A 12,948-nucleotide genomic window follows, 5' to 3' on the forward strand; every position below is an offset into this window, starting at 1 on the left:
GATGGTATATCATCAGTGGCTGTCGTCGGCGTATTCGAGCAACGCTTGACTATAGCTTGCCGAGTCATATATACGCATATCCGATGTTTATTACACTGTACTAAAAGCGGATAGCCAACACTGCAATGTGCATTACATTTTTATAAAAGCGGATGGCCACACTGCAAACACTGTTACAGTGACCGCGACATGAAGCTTGCATACGGTATTTTTGCGAAGCAGATTGAAGCAATGGCACGCTTCTGTGGTAGAGGACTTTACTGCCGTTCTTTGCTTCCATCCGAATTTTCTATCCGCCGCGGTGGATCAGTGGTTACAGTGCGCGGTTGCTGACCCCAAGCTCGCGGGTTCTATCCCGGCCGCGGTGATCGCTTTTCGGTGGAGGCGAGGTGGTAGATCCTCGAGTACTCTACGATGTCAGTGCAGGTTAAAGAACCCCAGATGGTCGGAATTTCCAGAGCCCTCCACTACGGCGGCGCGCCTCATATTTGTATCGTGGTTCTGGCACGTAAAACCCCAGATAGTATTATGATTATCAGATTTCTCCGCTCAGTGACAAGGCCGCCAAAGCCAGCAACGCATTTTCTTCGGCATAGGCTCCTTCACGATTTCGCTTTAAAATTTCCAGCCTTTGATCGCTCTCCCTGGGTTGATGTAGACTGTGATTCGCCAGTGGCGCATATCCGCATAACACGGGCCACAGTATGCGAAATGTGCCCCACGTGATTGGCGCAAAGGGTCCCATGCGTATACGCGACAGGAAAGTCACTTTATTGGTGTCATAACATGTGAACCGCGTCTTCGTACACTCACGACCTCCTTGTGGCAATTTTGGTATATACAAATTACAAAGTGAAGGAGACGACCACGACAGAGCGAAGACGTAGGACGCTCTATAGATAGATAAAAACGGTCAAAGTGCATTACCTTCGCTAAGAAATTCTTCGCATTTAATATACTAACTCAATAACTAACTTACTATTAACTTATTAAAAGTAAAGGGAATGCATACTGAAAAAGTAAAAAGACGCGTACCATCAAGGAAAAAGTAAGGACAGGACAGAAAGGGCGTCACTCGCAACTAACTTTATTGCCAGAACATCAGCATCATATATAACCACAGCGACCCTGCGCGCGTACATCGCCTCACAAGCTCGTCCAAAACCCGCGATAACAAGATTAACTAATCGAAAAATGAATCGATGAAACTAAATTCACCCCCACGCAGAGCAACAGATGTGTCAATTTAGTTTCATCGATTCATTTTTCGATTAGTTAATCTTGTTATCGCGGGTTTTCGACGAGCTTGTGAGGCGATGTGCGCGCGCAGGGTCGCTGTGGTTATATATGATGCTCATGTTCTGGGAATAAAGTTAGTTGCGAGTGACGCCCTTTCTGTCCTGTCCTTACTTTTTTCCTTGATGGTACGCGTCTCTTTGGTTTTTCAGTAAGCATGTACCAACTAGCCCAACAAAAAGTTCTATTAAAGGGAATGCATACTCGAAACGCCATACGCGAAATGAAGCCAGTCACTAAATTACTTCATGGTTAAAACACATTTGTTAGAACGGGTTAAAAGGACCGCGGAATAAACTGATACATATATAGAGCGTGTTTATTGAAATGTGTCCAGGATCCTCAAAAATTAGGGAAAGGCGATATTTATTCAATTCCTTCCCAATTGCTTTTTCTGTGGCCTCAGGCACATTAAGAAGGCTAAAGACATAACTGGGGGCACTAATTATGGGAAAAAATTAATGAACTTCTTAATTAGTGGCGTTAGGTGGTTATGTCAAATGGGATATTTCAAGTGCCTCATGCTAGCAACCCATTGAAGCTTTGAGATTTCTAAAAAGCGGCCTCTAGCAATAATTCCGAAGTAATGACATTCAGCGAATTTCAGCGGCGAAAGCGAAACTGAAATGCTGAAGAACGCTATTGCCATATTCTTCTGAGACGACCAGAATGCGTGAGCGTCCAACACCTCTTTAATCGTTCTGTTTGAACAGTGACGTCATTCGAGTCGTCGGCTTGTTGCGCTCAACGGTGCTTCGGTTTCGGTTTCGCCGTTTAATTTCATTACGCCACAATAATTACTAGAGGCCGCTTTTTCTATATCTGAAAGCTCCGGTGAGAACATAAATTCTCCCTTTTGACCTCATCACATAACTCCACTAAGTAAAAAGTTAATTTATTTAATTTGCTTAATTACTGTCCCAAAAGATTTCTTTAGCCATTACGGTGACTGCCGCTGCAGAAAAGGCATTCGTGACGGCAGCAAGCAAATATCGCATTTTTCTGATTTTTGAGGACTCTGGACACATGTCTTGAAGCAGCCGGTATATGACAAAAGAGCGGACATGAAAAAAAAGGGTAGCCTTGCGAGGACCGCTTTTAATGCACCCTGACGTCTATTGTGGATAGATAAAAAAGCACTGTTATTTTCACTTAAGAAATGTTTTCATCTGTTTGCGGCAATCATTTCGACGCTTGCGCTTTTTAAACGACAAAGTGCATGTCCCACTGCAAGGCTAACACCTAAGAAAGCATCGCGAATTATATTTTATGTCCACTTAATTATCGAGCCGTCCCTCACAAAGCAAAAACTAGAATGAGTGTTTCATATTCAACTTGAAAGTGTCAGCTAGGCACCAGGCTCACTATTTCGGCAGCGTTGCCCAACGCCCAAAATTATTGCAACAAAAGAACATAAGACAATAGGGTACGCAGCATCACGCATGAGGATACGTGCTGTGGTGTTTGCACATGTAAATAGGACAGTGATGGCTTAGGGCCTGCTTTCTAACGCCCGGACTAATCAGATTAGGCGCAATTGCATACATTGCGCGTTGTCTGCTATCCATTGAAGCGCATTCTCATAATTATTTTATCCGCGTGTGCGAATGTTCTTTTCGTTGTTTTGGGCGAATGAAAGCGCAGCGCATTTACATTCGTAAAGCAAAAAAAAAAAAGAAAAGTGGAGTATTTGTCTCCACGAGGAAAAATGATGCACTTAGATGGTCCCGTGGGTTCGAGAGTGTTCTAGCCTATTTTGATGGGAAAACTTAATCATTCCATCTTGAGCGTGGGATGCCATTTTTCCATAAATCCTGTTAGAGCCTGCTCGTGGGCTCTGCAAATGAACACCATCCATGCCTACGGCTTCCACTAGTGCAGCACAAACTTTCATTTTTGTCGCAGGGAATGTAAACGTTCAGAAGCACTTCCAGAAAAAAATAACGTCATTGTTTATCTACTCGTATAAAGATGATGCAGCTTCATATTTCGAGTAGCTCATTAATTTTTTAAGAAAAGCTTATCACAAATTTCTTTAACTCAGTGATGTGCTTTTGTATAACGTCGGCCACTGCTTTTCACGGATAACAGTATTCGGAAAATCGAAGGTATGAAAAAAAAAATGCATAAAACAGCATCTAGGGAGAGTTCATGCAAGCCCATTCAGTAGCGACACGGTAAACAACACAAAATACAGTGTAGTCACATAGCAATATAGTTCACATAAAATAGCGGTCACATGAAAACTGTATATGCTGCAGATAAAACGCAACGCCTAATCGCCTAAGAACACTCAAATTGGCGAACTCCACTTAGAGGGACACATAATAAATTTGCGCATGAATCGACACATAAAGCCACACGGTCAGTTCCATTACATGCTTAAAATCAGCCTAAAAATGGCTTCTCGACAATTTCCAACTATACCGCTCGCTGTAGAAATTTTCGTAGTATATATAAATAAGTAAATGGAATAAGTGATATAGAAAACGTGTGAAATAAGCATATTTTTTGTTCATAAACGTATAGGGAAACAGCATAAACAACGCATAGTCACACACACTTAGGCAGCACAGTCACACTTGTCCCTATAGCACTGTCACACACACTAAAGCAGTTTCATTTCATGCCTCAATATTTTCATGTAACCAGATTTTCTTTTATTTTTTCAACGTAACCTTAGTGTGGTAATATTTAAAGAAGGATACACTCCATGAAGAAAAAAAGCTTAGTAAACAGCTGCAGTACTTGTGTCATTCTCTTTGTCGGGTTGCTGAAAGGATTTTATAAAATTTAAGGAAAATGACGACGATTGGAGCGTCTACATTTAAACGGCATGTGCTTTTTATTGCGATAGCAATTATATGGACAGTATCGGCTGGTTTTTGCCACCGCCGTCATGAACCGTATATGTATAAGTATGTATACGTATATAAAAGTCCAAAAGAAAAATAATTCAGAAAAACGCTTCGGAGGCGCGGAATCGTAACGATCAACCTCTCTTTCCGCAGCGCGCGGCGCTAACCGCTACGCCACAAAGCGTAGATCCTTCAGGTAGCTAACGGCAAGCGTTATATACACACCCTTTACCGCTGGCAGGACTCAGAGACGGCAGGCGCTTATAAGCGTTTCTTCATTACCAGCAAGATGGCGCAAGGCGCGCAACGGGCGCATTTAAAAGTCGTCGGCCAGCTCGCTCGCTTCATCTAATATTTGCGCAAGGAGAACCTTGCCCTTCCAATGTCGGATGGCGCGGTAGTTGCTGCCGGGGGGATAGATGTTTTTGCAGCGTAGCAGCGCGTTCCATCACGGCATAGAATTTCTTACAATACTTACTAGAGGGAACTCTGGCGCTAGTGTCTATGGGAGCTGCAACGCACGACGCTTCAGCCAGCATGGGAACGATGGGTAGTACACAAATTTGTCTAAACTTCGTTCTTTCGGCTCCGTTTGTCTGCGCGTCGCCTGCATCCGCTTTGTCACAAAACAAAGTTCAGCAAAAGTCAGAAGTTCCGCTTCACCGCTTTGACTGTTTTAGGCGGCCCAAATCAAACATGGTCGTGAAGTTCACAACGGTCTATTCTTTTATCCGAAACAAACGTCAAAACACAGCAATAAACAAAGCCACAAGTACGTTTGAAGCCGCAAGCACGAAGACTAGGCAAATTTATGTACTACCCATCATTCCCATGGTAGCTGAACGATCGCAGCGCCAGACTCCCTTCTAGTTAATTTTGGGAAACTCTATGCATCACGGGCCGCTTTTCTTGCTATCGCATGCATTGCTTCGCCCTTGCGGCGAAAGTGTGACTTTTTTTTTTTTTTTGGTAGTTTGCGCCAGCTCCCGAATGATGCATGTCATACGGTTGAACAGTGCAGTACCAGCTTGGGTATAAACTGGTTCTGCTGCGTCGCTTTAAGTTTTTACAATTTTACAGCGCAATTCTTAGTCGCCCGTTCCTGCGTTGAAGAGCAACGCCGTTTGCTGACGTCATCGGCGTAACTGATAGAGCGACCGAGGACGAAACAGAGCCAACGCGGGGTTTAAAGGGGTCATGAAGCACCCCTTGGGCTGATTGAAAAAACACATCCTGCGGAAAGCTGACACGGCTATGAACTGCTCTGCCAAATATTACAGTCGTGCGCGCCGCGTAATGGCCACAAGCGGAGCGCGAAGTTGCCGTTTCCCCAGGCACCCTCTTTTCAAACAGAGGCCGGTTCTCACTCTCGTCGGTGGGCGGGGCGTCTGTCCGCTGTACGTCGCAAAGACATAGCATGCTTATTGGCCGATAGCCGACGTAAATCGAGAGCGGCGTTCGGATCAGATGCGCTTCTTGCCGCGGAATGCCGCCACTTGCCGGCGCCGCACTCGCGCAAGCGAATCACAGCGGGAGAGCGATCGTGTTTCATGACGCGCGCTGGCGTAACTTCTTTCCCCCATGCCATCCCTCCCTGTCTAGCTTCCAGTGCGCTCGTCGGCACGAGAAAAGAGAGAAAGCGCTGGGAGCGTGCGCCAAACCCCCGTAACTCCGCTGATTCTTGACGGATACGAGAAATTTTTGCGGCAATCGATTCGGGAGGCAGTAAACTCCGATACTGAGGCCATTAGATCATTACTTGGAAAAGTGGTTCATGACCCCTTTAAGAGGGCCAACGCGGAGTCTGTCCATATCTCGAGGCACTCGCCTATAACTTCGCTTTCTTCCTCCGCAGCGCGCAGGCCAATTCGGTCGGAGATTGTGCCCAAACAGGGCTGGCACTTGTACTGCGGCTGGCTTCGTTTGTCATAGCGAGGCTGTGGCCGTTTCGCTTGGTTCGCGGCGCCTAGAATGCACAGAGTGCTTGGCGTAGCACTCTAGCGCTGGCAGTTTCTGTGGCAATATGTAAGGAATGTTACATCGCTAGAACTGTGGATAGCCAAAACTTCAAATACAGTTGACGTTGCCCCAACGCTAAGCTGCGCTAGGAATTCGCATTAGGCAGTATCGTAATCATCGGTGAATTTTTAGGGGCGAAGCAGCTTAAGATCTCGGCTTCTTCGCGGTGCATCGTCGTGACCCATTCATTGCTTGCATTGTCGTGTCCTGTCCATTTTCTTGAGCGCAAGAGGGGGCGCCGCCGCGTCAGCGCTCGCCGTGTGGCGAGAGAGAGCAAACGGCGCGCGTCGACTACGGAAACGCTCTTTCTGCGATGATCGCTGAACTACCAGCTCGCAAGGAACGAGAACGCGCCCTCGCCCGCGAGCACGGAGCCCGCGAGAGACAACGCCGACGCAGGCAGCGTCTGCTAGCAAGTGCTCTCGCTGCACAAGCGTTCACCAGCCACCCCGTATATATAGGCAGTGGATTTTGACCTGCAATGTAGTGCCGCTGGGAGATTTCTCTTGTGCGTAGTTGAACAATAAAAGAGTCTTTTAGCAAGTTACGGAAATACGGTACGCAAATACGGTAAGGCAGCACGGTACCTCTCCTCCTTTCCCGGTCGTTGAGCGGCCAAAGCACAACCAGCGGGAAAGGAGGAACGCTACCGTACTGCCTTACCGTATTTGCGTACCGTATTTCCGTAACTTGCTAAAAGACTCTAAAGATTCGCAGCGTGCACGTTAACTAAAAGCGGACTGCTGGTATCTGTGTCTAATCTCTCTTCACTCCGTCATTGCCCATTAGCAGTGATTTCGCTGTGGGAAACACCGGCGCACACTGCATGCTTCGCCCGTCCACAGGTTTCACGTTAGTGGAGCTTAAACACCCTTCCCTACATGCTTCGCCCATTCCCAAATTTTTTTACTTATTCATTTGGCATTATCATTCTAAGTTAACATCATTTCCCTCAGAAGTTCACATCGCACAAAGCAAGTATATCATGTATCGTTCTGAGAAGAAATTTTGGCGCTTTACGCTTGACAGGACTGCAATCTGATGCGCCGGCGCAAATGTTATGACGTGCGAAATCATAAACCTGCAAGCTTCGGCTCAGCAGCGCTATAGTGCCGCTAAGCGATTCTGACGGGTGGCTGCTGAGACTCATTTTTACGCTCATTGAAATTTCTCGCGCCAATATGCGTGCCTCGTGTCGTCGCTGCGGCCTCTATTAAGAACAGTTTCTGCATAAAGCTTGTGGAAAGCAGAGCCAACAGCGTTTTTACTTTGCGCACTGCGCACTTATAGAGCTAAGAAAAATGATAGCCCACTGACAAGTAAGCAAACATGGTGCCTCATTTTTCCCCGGATATGCCTCTCGCTACGCGACAGCCAGTGATTAATAATACGAAAGATGGCATGTGGACGACGTTACGTTCACCCGAGACATTGTGCGCCTTATGTTGCTGCTCCCATACAACACATGTGTGTACCCGAGGAATACGAGCGACCTTTGTAAATGAAACCGTCCTTGATTATATATATATCTATATATGTTTCGTTTCTCTCCGCTCCTTTGTTGAGCCCATTAAAACCATTGCTGAGAGGGGGCATGAGTGAATTTTAAAAGAGTCCATGCATATGCAATCTGGTCCCTGTTAATGCATGTGTCAAAGCTTAGGAACTAATGAAGCAATCGCTGTGATAAGTGCGGAAAGCTGGGCTTGTTGGTTGCACAAGATCCGAATAACAGCGCGAATGAAAAAAAAAAATACAGGACACACAGGAAGGGAACGCACAGGAAGAGAACGCAGCGCTGCGTGCGTTCCCTTCCAGTGTGTCCTGTTGTCTTTTTCACGCTGTTATTCGGAAACTGTGAAAAGCATGTGTCTATACGAGAGCTCGAAAAAGAGAAATAAAAACCTGCCCAAGTTCAAGCGATTACGCTGCACTATTTATGTAAGCAAGACGAAGATCTTGTGGCATATATAATTAGATGCGTTCACAAAAGAGAAAGAAAATTTGGAAAGAATGAAGGCAAAACTAAATTGAATGGCTCTCACGCACCAGTGTTGCTCATGAGTATAACGTATAAATTAAGAAATCGACCCTCTAGGGGACGGCACATCCATGATGCTTGGTTTCCGTTATCTTAGGCCCTTTTTTTTTATGGATGGGACTCATTCAGCGGTGAGTATAAATGTAAAATCTGTGGTATCACCGTAGAAACACACATCCAGAAATATCTCCCCTTGCATGATAAGTAATCGTTTTAACTACCGCTGCTCTGCGTTTGTGTAGCGTACTTCGTAGTGCGCACCTATTCACGCGTTCCCGCGTGCGTTTTTTTTTTCTTTCCTGGTTTGGGTACTGCTTATGAATTTAAAAATATTTCTGCTTCATTAGTATAAAGAAACAACGCCGACTAAAGACAAGCAATAGAAGGCCGGAAGAATAATGCGTCTGCTGGGCAGTCTTGGGCCATTATATTGGACTGTTTTTAGCTGTGAAGGGGTACACACTATCGCGAGATCCAACAATAACCAATCGCGTTTCCTGTCCTTTTTCTTTCTATTTTATTCTTCCGCTAATGTTCAAAAACAGTCGCGCGAACCCGGTCGCGTGTACACTGTTTTTCGTATTTCTTCACAGCTCTATCCATATATTTACTTAACAAAATAAAAAAAGCACGTTTTTGTCTACGCTTGGGCTTCCATTTTAAGTATTTGCCCACTTTTTATCCCAAACCGTTTTAAAAATATGAAAGGAAAACCGATGGGTCCCAAGAAGCATTTCATGGCGGTTATGCTCTTCAATGGCCCGTTTTAATGAAAAAAAAACCTGGGTGAACATTATGGTGTCTGAGAGGTACTTCGGCTTTCTCAGCTGAACAATATTGGATATCGTTTTTTTGGTTATATTTATTTATGAATATATATGCGCACTCAAACATTTGGTTATATTTTATTGTACACATTTTCATGTTGACATACTCTTTTTGCCAGAAATATCTGTTTCAATTTTTTTTACGACATGGACACTACTGTAACTAAAACACCTGCTGCTCTTCAACGTGGCAATTCCAAGCACGGGACAAACAGTGGAGTTTCGTTTAAGAAGCCTCAGCATTTGTCGAACACCAGACTTTGATCCCTGAATTCACGGACCCTTCCACCACTCAGCGCTGCACTTCATACACGAAGCAAATTTTAAGCGTACTTATGACACCGCTTAATATATGCCTAAGGGCAGGCTTGCGAAATAAAAGAAGACGCAAATGCAGAAGTCGAAATACCTTGAGCGCCTTGCTGACACGTTGCTATTAACTCACTTTAGGCTGTCTGCGTATAAGTCTGTTTAGACTAGACTTGCTAGTCCATCAACACCTTTTAGTTTCCTTTCACTGACCATTGTCGCCTTAAAACTCTCAGCTGGCTCAACATCGGGTATGTATTTATGTTCATTAGAGCTGCAACAGGATACTTATATACGGGCCTGTTGCGTAATAGATCTTAAGCGGTGCGTAGAGAAACTGGTCAAGTCGCAAAACGCTAAGCTCTGCAGTAAAAGAGAATTTCAAAAAATATATGTATAATTTGCACTTTTGACTTATTTTTGTTCAAACCGTGTGCTCAGCAGAAAAGTTAAGCACAGTTAACTATAATAAACGCTGACGGCATAGCCCTCACTCACTCACTCACTCACTCACTCACTCACTCACTCACTCACTCACTCACTCACTCACTCACTCACTCACTCACTCACTCACTCACTCACTCACTCACTCACTCACTCACTCACTCACTCACTCACTCACTCACTCACTCACTCACTCACTCACTCACTCACTCACTCACTCACTCACTCACTCACTCACTCACTCACTCACTCACTCACGCACATATTCTGAGGTGAAGTCACAAATGATCTCTTCACTCTATGCAGAAGGAGTACAAAAACCAAGCATTACTACTATGTGGGCCGACTCAATGTCCGCATCATTAACCTACTGCTGCAATAAAGCTTATAGCTATTGAGCTGTTCTCTGCTACGCGGGCCCTAATTGATTAGTTTGCGCGCCTGTGGGTTGTCATGCCGCGCACATTATTAGATTGTGCCTTTTCTCAGTGCAGGCTTATGCTGACGAAAAAACGGGATAGTGGATTAGTGTGCGTTGAAGTACTTGCTAACAAGGTTTGTACTTGTATGTTGAAACTGCTATATAAACATCAGATTGCATAGGACCACTGGCGCTCGCAGACACCTGCGCTCATTTTATATATTACTTAATATTATTTGCGCTGTTGTAACATAAGTTGAGCTCACCCTAACTCCCAAATAACGCATGCATGAGGAGGAAAATACTCATTACTACCGCCCTGTTTTATTGACAGACCGACCATCATCTTTATAGCGTTTTAATGGTCCTAAAACATGTACCGCGCACAGAAAGAAAGTTCTGTGTCTTATCGCGAAACAAGCACGTTGACTCTGTGCTCATTGTATTCAGTAAGTAGTGCTTGTTAATTGAATTTTTCTTTATAAACGCTGTTGAACTTTCCTTGACTGTGTTTATAGGTGGCAATATCTTCTCTAATGACTGCCACACAGCACAGAGCTCTTGCAACTGATTAAATGATGCGTAGCCCGATTTGAAGTACGTCTAAAAGTGCTTTGGCTACTGTCTCCATTTCCTGTGAGACTGCTTCGTGAAGGGACACATCGTAGCTCGATATTGCCAGGGCAAGGAACGTATACACTAAACATCACATATCATTTATTAACACAGGACCTTATTAGCCTGATTTGTATGGCGACGGCGTCTGGTCGCAGGTTCTGTTGGTAAGTGAGGGGGACCTCTCATTTGTATTCTGAAAGACTGCTCGATACCTATCGGGGCTACCCTCTTCATGCGAATGTGATGAGTGTGAACTGATACTGGAGATACACTGATGCACAGTGGCTTAGATTACTTAGCTTTCCTGGCGTCCGTTTCAGCGTCTCGCCGATTCACCGGACGGAATAGTTAAAGGCATCGAAGGTCGTCACTTCTACAGACTGCCACTCTAGCCTTTGAGAAACTGTTGGAACAGCTGAGAAAAGGTACTGATGGCCCAATCAGATGCGGTATCGTAGAATCTGCCGGCGGGATTACTTCATCGGAGGTGTCCCTCATTTGTCAGTGCGCGTGGGCATTGCTGGAAATGAGGAGGCTGAGCGCCTCAGTGAAACGTTTGCCCACAACGAATGTGACTGCCGAGAAGTTTCATGGATGTTTTACAACGCTCGTTTGCTGATCCGCCGGCAACTCATGAAGCTGCACCGAGAGCAGTGTGTCGCAAATATATATTTTCCTTTCAGTGTCTCTTGCTTAGTGGCCCTACCTATTATTATCACTGTCTGTTTACTTCTCGATAATTCGTTCCTCCTATCTTCATTTCCCCTATTTATGCCTTCCTCTTGAAAGGCGAGGTTTTGCTCCTATAGGGGGCAGTTGTCAGACTTCCCTTCGCTATTCCCTCTATGTCCTTGTGTGTTTGCGTACACATCTAAATTATTAGTAATAATAATTCGCAATGTGTAGGTGCGTTTGATTCTTTTTTTTTTCATGAGAATTGCGACAATATTATGTCTCCTATAGGATACTCTTTATTATTTAAAAAGTACCTTGTCACTGACTTTTGAGACAAGAATGTGGCTGTCGTGGGTCGTTTAGCTAATATTCAGGGCTTTACGCGTATGAATTTTCGTATTTATTAATATATGTGCCACAATTACAAAAAGGCAGAAACGAAGTTTCGCTGACGACTTGCCTTATCGTTTGAAAGGTGTTTTCACAGCGAACACTCAATGAATACCAAAAGAGTTGCTGTTAAGCGAAGCCCAAGATTGTTTCAATGTGCTGGTGTCAGACGCATGGGCATCAAGGTAACAACACATGGCCTTGTAAACCTAGAGAAAACATTTCATGCAGCTCTGTCCTTGTAATATTAAACAAGCTATGGTTCGGACAGCACCAGACTGTGCTGTAGCGGACGTTGCCCTGGAATTCATTCCGTCTCTGACATTCCCATTTAGGATGACGGTCAATACACGCTTCTCCTAACACCGTTTTCACTCATTTTTTTTTATCTGCGCAAAGTGATCTCGGGCAGTTTGATCACAGGAACCAAGAGCTTGGAATTCCTCGACCGTGAGAACGATATGGTTGAAAGCAAGACAAAAAAAATGTGTGCGACGCGGATTGCGAAAGGAACGAATAGATCGATGAACCTTTGAGACTTCTTACATGAAATTGGAAGCAAGACAAAAAAAAAAAATGTGTGCAACGCGGATTGCGAAAGGAACGAATAGATCGATGAACCTTTGAGACTTCTTACATGAAATTGGCGGTGAACTTGTGGCTGACAGGTATGATGTAGGAGGGCTCGGTTACTTTGACGGAGCTCCTGATGGAAAATGAGAACAATGCAGGCAAGAAAGAAGCTGGCTATTCTTGATTGAGAAGGGGCTTTTTGTGCCTATTTTGTTCTCTTTTACGGTTGAGAAAGAATACAAACCGCAGTAGGTATCTGAGGAGTTGTCTGAAAGACGTGACTGTGTGCAGGCACTACCAGTAAGTAATTTATGAGGTATGTTTCATACCCTGGTATGTTTTGAAAGGATGACTAAAATAGCCCCTCGTGATTCTATTGACGTTGTCAACGTTTGGACGTGGTTATATATTTTGTTTAAAGCAGATGGCATCTTTTTCTCACATTGAAGTAGACAGATGACCTGAACAGGAGATTGC

This window comes from Rhipicephalus sanguineus, chromosome 11 (genome assembly GCF_013339695.2).
Source record: "Rhipicephalus sanguineus isolate Rsan-2018 chromosome 11, BIME_Rsan_1.4, whole genome shotgun sequence".
Classification (NCBI taxonomy): Eukaryota; Metazoa; Arthropoda; class Arachnida; order Ixodida; family Ixodidae; genus Rhipicephalus; species Rhipicephalus sanguineus.